An 8,529-nucleotide genomic window follows, 5' to 3' on the forward strand; every position below is an offset into this window, starting at 1 on the left:
GGGATAGGGAGCAATTGCTTACTAAAAAAGAAAAGGGTTAAATATTTGGGACATATTCTGACTGGAGGGTTACAGTGTATTGATCCAGAAAGAATACAAGGAACTTTACAAGTACCATTACACCAGACAAAAAAAGACCTATGGCAGTTTTTAGGGTTGGTGGGGTACTGCAAAGCATGGATTGAGGATTTTTCTGTTGTGGCCAGACCTTTATATGACTTTTTAACCCAAGACAGTCAAAATGTTGTGGTATGGACACCAGAAGGAGACCAAAGCTTTAGAAAATTAAAAGCCAAATTAGTTAATGTCCCAGTCTTAGCTCTTCCAGACCCAGAAAAGGAATTTGAGTTACATCTGGATGTTAAACAGGGCTATGTTAAAAGAATTTTTGTACAAGAGCACATGGGGACATGGCAGCCTGTTGCTTATTTTTCCAAGCTGTTAGACCCAGTGGCCAGAGGCTGGCCTCATTGTCTGTAGAACTGTGCAGCCATGACTTTGATGGTAACTGAGGCCCAAAAACTGACAACAGAAAGATATCTGATTGTTAAAGTTTCACATCAAGTTAAAGCTTTGTTAACTGAGAGAACCTTTAAGTGAATGACCAGCACTTGGTTATTGCAATATGAGTCTTGTTTAATAGAACAGGAGGATTTTGAATTGAGAAGTGGGGAAGGGTTTAATCCAGCCTCCGGTCTGGATGGCCCTGGACAGGGGGGCTGGGAAGAAACCCATTACTGCATTCACGTGATAGATCTCCAGACCTGGGCTAGGGAAGAGACACTCCCTGGCCTGAAGGAGAAAATGTGTTTATTGATGGATCTTCAAGGGTGATAGAAGGGAAGCGATTTACAGAATAGCTATTGTTAATGAAAGGGAATTAAAGGAAGGGAGGACGTTGTCGCCCATATGGTCAGCTCAGACAGCAGAGCTGTATGTGCTTCTGAGAGCCTGTGGACTATACCAGGACAAGATAGTGAATTTTTTTACTGATTATAAATATGCATATGGGGTGATACATGCATTTGGGAAACTATGGGAAGAAATTAGTTTATTAACCTGCAGGGGAAAAACATTAGCTCATGAGAGCTTAAGTTTTTGCCTATAGGAGGTGGTGAATTTACCAAAAGGGATGGCAACTATACACGTTAGGGGACACCAGGCAGGGTACTCAGAAGAGACAATAGGTAATCAACTGTCCAGTGGAGATGTTCAGAATGCAACACTTCTGCCTAGAGGTCCCTGGGATCCTCCTTTTGCTCCCTGTGGCTTTGCCCTTGCCAGGGGGAGGGGGAAGTGGTGGTAGTAGTGCTGTCTTTTCCACCAGAGGAGTTGGAGATAATTAAAGGTGGTGGGGCAGAAGAAAGAGGGGAGAATTGATTTGCAAAGAACAGCAAACACTGGATAACAGCAAACACTGGATGCCAGTAGCTTTGACGCTGCAAATAATGGGATGGCTTCATGAGGGCAGTCGTTGGGACTCTTGAAGATTGGCAGAGAGTTCTTCAAGATGTACTGCCTTGGGTCTTTTTGTTTTAGCAAAATGAGCTGTTGAGGGGTGCCTGGCTAAAGTTAATAACCAAGACTACAAAGGAGATTGCAAGGCAGGGAAATGACCTTTGGTTATACGTTCTTTCCAGAGATGTTGGGTGTATTTTGCTGAGATGCTCTGGGCAAGAAGACTTAGATATCCTCTGGTAGTGGTATTCCATCTGGCAGGGTGGCCAGAGGAGTTTCTAGTGGCTTCAGCAACTATTTGATCAGTTAACAAATGGAGTTGTGAAGGCAGTGAACTTGGACAGGGGAACTCATCTTACAAGATCCTTCAAGGGATTATGACTGCTTTGAGAATTCAGTGGGACCTCCATACCCCCGGCACCCTGAGAATTCAGGTCAAATAGAAAAGATGAATGGAAGAATAAAGAAACACCCTTTGAAGCTAGTGACAGAAACTAAAATGCCATGGGTATGGCTCTTGCCATTAACTTTGGTAAGAATTAGAGCCAAATCTGAGGGAATATTCAATTGTTCCCCTTTAAATTGTTTAAGATTCTTACCCTGCTAATTTTCATTGTGGCAGGGAGGTGAAGATGCATATTTAAACCAGTATGTGGCCACGATACTCTGACTTCTTTGACAGGAAGCCCAGTTAGCACAGATGCTGCCTTTGGACTTTGCTGTTCATAACATCAAACCAGGAGACCGGGTCATAGTTAAGGAGTGGAAAGAAGCACCACTGGTGGCAAAGTGGCATGGATCTTTCCAAGTGTTACTGACCACAGAAACAGCTGTCAAGACAGCTGAACACGGGTGGACTCATCATACTTGGGCCAAGGTCCCTGAGGCCCCAGTGATTTGGACATCTCAGCTGGAGGAGAAGGACAGGAGGCAGTGAACTGACACTCGGCATGAATGTACCAGAGCAGTAGACAGTACGTTAGCATCAGAGGAAGCCTTGTGTGCCTACCCACAGACTTTCTGCTGAAATAGTCTGTATGGGCATCCCTCCTGTGATAAACAGAGACCCTTTTGTTCGACTAAACATGTAGATATGATGCTCTGTAATGCTATGTTCTGTAAAATCAGGATTATATTGAAGGTTGCTACTGACGCTTGCATAATTTTTATGGCCTTGCCGAGATTCCTTGAATTCCAGAAAGTTACTGAGCTAAGCCTCTAAAGAGAACAGTGAAGAAAGGTCAAGAAGATAAGACTGAGGAAGACTTCCGATCTTCCTCTTGCGACCACTAGAAGGCAGAAAAAGACCCCCTAACAAATGGAGACGCATGCGCAGAGACACCCGAGAAAGGACACGTCGTCGGAGAGCCGGACCGATTAAAAGGGGATGCACGGAAAACAGAAGTACTGCAGCGGCGAAGCGGGACCGCTTCCCGGCCGTCCAGTGCTGTCCTTTTGCTTATTGCTCGCTTGCTATAATTAATAAAATCCTCTTTAATTAAGTCATATCACTCTCTTTGAGTGAATTTATAACACCTCCTTTTGGATCTCCAGTCACTGGGGGCTAATCCTCACTGCCACTGTTTTCTTTAGGTTAAGTTATTTCTGTGCCTTCACTTGCCACAAGTGGTATGGAAGACAACATAAGAATTAGACTAGGAAATTAGATTACACCATTAGAATATTTTTCTTAATAATCTTACCTTTATATTGTCAGTTAGGTTTGGGCCAAAAGTGAAACAATCGCTTTTTTTAGTACTAGGAGAAGTATCAAAACCTTTAATCTTAACAATTGTTGGATCTGCAGAAGGCCAGGGTGATCTGATGACAGGCCATGGTTGGCCAACATGCCTATAGCAGGTTACCTCCAAACTGGTCAGGGATATGTTATGTAGGATATATTAGACTGTTGTTCTTTTTGCTAACACAAGTTCAGGGAAATAAGTTAGAAAGAAGGGGGAGTGTGTGTAAAATTGAATGTCTCTAACTGCTGCTTGCAAATAGACGACAATGAAAAAGTGGTGAAACAAATAACAAAGGGAATAAGACAGTTAGCTCATATACTGGTCCAAACATGGAAAGGATGGGAGTGGGACATATTTTCATGGTTATCTGATGGACTAGGGGTTAAACAAATGCTTTTTTCCTCTTATGTGCTGTAGCAACTCTCATCTTTTTACCATGAATGATCCCTTGCTTAGTACAGCTCATTCAACATGTAATCAAAGGGATGCAGGTAGTCGCCATGCCTACAGATCCAGAAATGGCTACAAAGGGACAGAAAATGATGTTGCTACAAATAATTGCAAAACCAAAAAGGAACCAGGAACAGAAAGTTAAGTCAATGAAAACTTAGGTTTGTAAAGACAATTACTGAGAAAATAAAAGAGGAGAGATTGAAAGGAATGATGGACTTGTCTTTACAAACAAACAGTGGGTCTACTGGTAAATAAAGCTAGATACTGAGAGATAAAAGAAAAAATGGGAAGGATTCCACTGATTGATAAATGGAAGGAGAGATTTGTTTTTACAAACAAACTGTAGGTCTGCTGATAAATAAAATTGGATGCTGAGAGATAAAAGAAACAATGGGAAGAACCATAAATTCCATAAGGATTTCCACTGAGTGACACAGGAAAAGACAAGGGGGGGGTTATACATTAGAAGGGGGTCTTAGGTATTAGGCGTTTTGGGGAGTCTGAACCTCTCGAGTACTTCAGCCAATGGGGAAAGAGAGAGGGAAATGTGGCTGGGAAATTAGGATAAAAAGGAGGCTGCATTCTCCAAAAATATGAGACCCCCAGTGTGGAGGCCAGTGAGTCAGCCAACGATGTAGCCGCTCTCCCCTGGAGAGAAAGCCCTTAGGCTCCAGCTTGGCACTTTCCCCCTGGGGGACAAACCCTAGCTAATATCCTTTGTAGTTGTGACAGGCAAAAAGGAATTGCCCCCCCAACATGTCTTGCAGCCCATGCAAAGTTTGTGTACCTCATGCAGATTCTATGTATCCCATTGGTTCTTCCCCTTTGCTCTGCCCCTGAGCCCTCAGTTGATATAAACCCATGTTTCCTCTGACTCCCCGGCTTTTCATCACAGGACTCCTAAGAGGAAGGAGCCAAATAAAACTTCCTGAGGGAGTCCCTATGTAGGCTCCATCTCTTTCCTTCTGCGTCACCTGAAGAGATGCTTTCACTCAGCAGCCCTTTTCAGGGCTCAGAGCTGAAACCGCAGAGCAGCTGCAGACATGCTTGTGCCTCCAGGATGTCCATCTATGGATGCTTTTCTAGGAAAGTCACAGCACCCAGACCACTGACCCAGCTGTGACACCCCAGGGGAAATGCCCCATGGCCTTTCCCTCTATTTGAATAAAGTAATGGGACTCCTTTGTCTCCTTTTTGGACATAAACCTCTGGTGTTTGTGAATTAATTTTCCTGATACTTGGACTCCAGTTCATACTGCAGTTAAAGCATATCTGGAACAGCAGCACTCAGTGATGGTGTGACTTCAGGCCACAATGATTCGCTCCAATGATGAGCCAAGAGTCACCTCAGAGATTAACTCAGTGAGGTGGGTATTTGCTTTATTTGGAGCCGGGTATGTGGCGATCACTCCTCCTAACACGTACAGTCAACACTTTACACAGCAAAATATATGGCTACATTTCATCCATATTCATTATATTCCTTGGGATAGGAGTTGTTATACAAATTACTTCTCAGAAGTCATTAATACCATTATTATACGTGACGCACAAGCACAAGTGTACTCTGGTGGTCACACTGAGGAACGCTCCAAGTCTTCCTTAGGGGTCGTTCCAATGAAGGCTGGCAGTCTTCTTCACTGCACTTTTCTCCTTTCTTTATGAAGTATGTACAGTCCTTTGTTGGCTGGTTCAGAGGTTTTTGTTCCTCTTAACAAGGTACATTCTGTTTCTCTTATCTTGACAAGGCTAAGGCGCATCCTGCTTCTTAGGCTTGTAATTAATATTTGCTGAATCTTAATAGTTAACTCATTCTTAAATAAGTTAACTATTGATCAACTCCTTTCAACAATAGTCCACTGTCTGTTTCCACTCTCCATTGGACTTATGCACAGGTCATATAGGGCTAAAGGGTGAGCGAGCCTTGTTGACCACTCCCTGGCTCTCCAGTTCACGAATCATCTCATGGATGGGGGTCACAGAGCCCCAGTTGGTGTGGTATTACTGATGGTGCACTGTTGTGGTAGCAATCAGTACCTGTTGTTCTTTGACCCTCAGCAGTACTACAACAGAAGGGTCCTTCTGAGACACCAGACAGGCTAATCAGCTGTCTACTTCCCTCTGTCAGGAAAATCCACAAACACCAGAGGTTTATGTCCAAAAAGAAGACAGAGGAGTCCTTCAACTTTATTTGAATAAAGGGAGAGAGTCCACTGGGGCACACACCTGTGGGGTTTTTTGTTGCTGCTGGACACGAAATGAGTCACACGGACACAGCTCGAGGTGTGGTGAAGGAAGGAGAGAACTTTATTTTTTCTCTCAGAATTTATAGGTTTCTGACCATGGCCAGAGATTGGACAGTCAGGTTAACACCTTCCCAACTGCACTGGTCATGAGAGATGTCCATCAAAAGCCGTGTATCAGAAAGAATGTATACATATCTATGTTTACAGTTACTATCCTGGGAAAGTCTTTAGAAACTATGTCAACAATATCGAAAAACTGAGTTTTCAGGGTGACAGTTTTCCCTCTTGGGATGTCAGATGGTGCAGTCTTCTTTTATCCTAAACTCCGGCCACATGTTGCCCTCTTCCTTTCCCCATTGGCTGAGGTACTAGGAAGGTACAGCCTTCTTGAACTGCCTTCCACATATTCCCCCATTAAACCTACTTTTTTAAACTGAAGTTCAGAAGTTCAGGCTTGTGCAGACCCTTGTCTGTTTCAGGAGCCAAGCTTTCTGGGCCCAATAAAGAACCTGCTGCTCAAAGTCAGTAGAGACATTAAGACCCATTTCAAAGACATTAACACAACACATACCACCCATACCTTCACCCATCAAATTATTTGTAGACATTAGCATACATCATTCCTCTCACCTGTCTCCAATGCAGCTATCCCTAAAGCCCACTGATGTATTTTGGGTCTTTGAAATACCCTCCCTGATGTAATCTACGAGGAGGATACATGGATATTCTGGACCAGTCACAATGGGGTGTTTTTGCTATTTGTTATGAGTCAAGCTCACTTTGGCTTCCAGATAAGTCAGCTGTTAGGATCCCCCTGTCACCCCAGAAATACAGATGGATTCTGCCTCTACATATCTTGATGGCATCAGGACACATTTTGGACTGGTCTCAAGTAAAGCCTTATACTCTTTTGGGTCTGATGTGCTTGGCCATCAGATCTACACAATCCAATAGATTCTATTGTCCCTTTCCTCCACCTGTATGGAGGCAGGGCCCCTCTAGTTCTGGACATAGTACCCATTGCTCACTTCTTGTAAATACAACATGGAGGTCCCTTAAAGAGGATCGGACATAATATCATCCCTTCTACTCTGCCTGAGGACTTGCCTACCAGAAACTAGAGTGGCATTTCCTTTGGTGGTCATTCTTCCTCTCAACTCACATACCCATGCTGCTGGGGCAGAGGTGGGTTTTCCATCCCTCCTCCTTATGTCTTCTCCATGGCCCTGCAGGTAAAACCACAGGTTACCTCATGGTGTGTCCCCTCTTTCTCAAGCAGGGGGGTGCCTGCTCCTAATAGCAGGGACTCTGTTCACTACTAGCAGGGAATGGGACATTTCCTTCTGAATTTTCCTGGTAGTCTTCTTTAATTTTAATTGTAAATTTCTGGAAGTCCTTGGACAGTCTTTCCACAGATAAGACTCAGGCCCGTATCTGGGTGGAGATAGTTTCTTCAAACAGAGTTTGGTAAACAAGTTGTCCACTTTTTGTTTTCCTTCCTTCCTTCCTTCCTTCCTTCCTTCCTTCCTTCCTTCCTTCCTTCCTTCCTTCCTTCCTTCCTTCCTTCCTTCCTTCCTTCCTTCCTTCCTTCCTTCCTTCCTTCCTTCCTTCCTTCCTTCCTTCCTTCCTTCCTTCCTTCCTTCCTTCCTTCCTTCCTTCCTTCCTTCCTTCCTTCCTTCCTTCCTTCCTTCCTTCCTTCCTTCCTTCCTTCCTTCCTTCCTTCCTTCCTTCCTTCCTTCCTTCCTTCCTTCCTTCCTTCCTTCCTTCCTTCCTTCCTTCCTTCCTTCCTTCCTTCCTTCCTTCCTTCCTTCCTTCCTTCCTTCCTTCCTTCCTTCCTTCCTTCCTTCCTTCCTTCCTTCCTTCCTTCCTTCCTTCCTTCCTTCCTTCCTTCCTTCCTTCCTTCCTTCCTTCCTTCCTTCCTTCCTTCCTTCCTTCCTTCCTTCCTTCCTTCCTTCCCTTCCTTCCCTCCTTCCTTCCCTCCTTCCTTCCCTCCTTCCTTCCCTCCTTCCTTCCCTCCTTCCTTCCCTCCTTCCTTCCTTCCTTCCTTCCTTCCTTCCTTCCTTCCTTCCTTCCTTCCTTCCTTCCTTCCTTCCTTCCTTCCTTCCTTCCTTCCTTCCTTCCTTCCTTCCTTCCTTCCTTCCTTCCTTCCTTCTTCCTTCCTTCCTTCCTTCCTTCCTTCCTTCCTTCCTTCCTTCCTTCCTTCCTTCCTTCCTTCCTTCCTTCCTTCCTTCCTTCCTTCCTTCCTTCCTTCCTTCCTTCCTTCCTTCCTTCCTTCCTTCCTTCCTTCCTTCCTTCCTTCCTTCCTTCCTTCCTTCCTTCTTCCTTCCTTCCTTCCTTCCTTCCTTCCTTCCTTCCTTCCTTCCTTCCTTCCTTCCTTCCTTCCTTCCCTCCTTCCTTCCTTCCTTCCTTCCTTCCTTCCTTCCTTCCTTCCTTCCTTCCTTCCTTCCTTCCTTCCTTCCTTCCTTCCTTCCTTCCTTCCTTCCTTCCTTCCTTCCTTCCTTCCTTCCTTCCTTCTTTCCTCCTTCCTTCCTTCCTTCCTTCCTTCCTTCCTTCCTTCCTCCTTCCTTCCTTCCTTCCTTCCTTCCTTCTTCCTTCCTTCCTTCCTTCCCTCCTTCCCTCCTTCCCTA

The sequence above is a fragment of the Poecile atricapillus genome, chromosome W (assembly GCF_030490865.1).
Source record: "Poecile atricapillus isolate bPoeAtr1 chromosome W, bPoeAtr1.hap1, whole genome shotgun sequence".
Lineage (NCBI taxonomy): Eukaryota > Metazoa > Chordata > Aves > Passeriformes > Paridae > Poecile > Poecile atricapillus.